Source organism: Octopus bimaculoides, chromosome 12 (genome assembly GCF_001194135.2).
Source record: "Octopus bimaculoides isolate UCB-OBI-ISO-001 chromosome 12, ASM119413v2, whole genome shotgun sequence".
Taxonomy (NCBI): Eukaryota; Metazoa; Mollusca; class Cephalopoda; order Octopoda; family Octopodidae; genus Octopus; species Octopus bimaculoides.
In genome coordinates, this window is record NC_068992.1 from 18,589,328 (window position 1) to 18,590,587 (window position 1,260).

The following is a 1,260-nucleotide window of genomic DNA, read 5'->3' on the forward strand; positions in this document are numbered from 1 at the left end:
TATATATATATATATATATATATATATATATATATATACGTACGAACTAATTAGTTTAATTATTTCTCTGCTGGAATTCACTCCATTCACCGGCAAGACATTGTCTTTGAATTCACTTCGTTATAAGTTATCAATGTCTTCTAAATTGAATCTTAATTTTCCGTCGTTTCTTTTGTACATTCCACAGGAATTAACACCGAATTATTGACGTAGCATATTTACAACATCACAAAAATAGAAATACCCATTAAAGGGTTTCTTCTCGTGCATAATAATATTTTCCCTTGCTCGGTATCCTTTTCAAAGACTACATTACTCCACTTAGATAGCTATACAGATCAAAGCACTCTACACTAAGTGAGCTTTTCTCGTTTCATGTACCTCTCGTTTAACTAAGTTAAAGACATGAGTCTAACTAAGTAGCTGTATTTGACAATATCGCTAATTTCAATTACCATCTATGAAAACGGTTCAGAAGACATTATATTCCCAGGAAGTTCTAACAATAATATGGCATCCCGGTTAAACTTTGTATGGATGGGTTTATAATTAGAAAGATTGTAAGAACTTTGTGATGTTTACAGGGAAAGGAGATATAGAAGCAGAGACAAATAAACTGGCATATTTGCATATATCGTGTGATCGTATAGCGAGTAATTACACATTAATAATTATATGTTCACCCCTGCTCATATGTTTTACGCATGTACGCACACACATATATATTATGCTAGCATATGTATGTATGTATATATATATATGCTTGTGTGATTAAGGAGCTCGGTTGGAAACTACATAGTTTGATTTCAGTCTCATTGCGCAGCACTTTGAGTGAGTGTCTTTTACTATAACCTTTAGTGCCTTGTGAGTGAATTTGGTATATGGAAACAGTAAAGACGCCTATCTCACTCTCTCTCTATATATATATATGTGTGTGGAGGCGCGTGGCTTAGTGGTCAGGGTGTCAATATTATGATCGAAAGCTTGTGGTTTCGATTCGTGGACCGGGCGACGCGTTGTGTTCTTGAGCACAGCACTCCATTTCACGTTGCTCCAGGCCACACAGCTGGCAAAAATGAGTAACGCTGTGATAGACTGGCATCCCGTCCAGCTGGGGAACACATACGCCATAGAAACCGAGAAACCGGGCCCATGAGCCTGGCTAGGCTTTAAAAGGGCGCATTTATTATTATTATTATTATTATTATTATTATTATTATTATTATTATTATTATTATATATATATATATATGCATATAT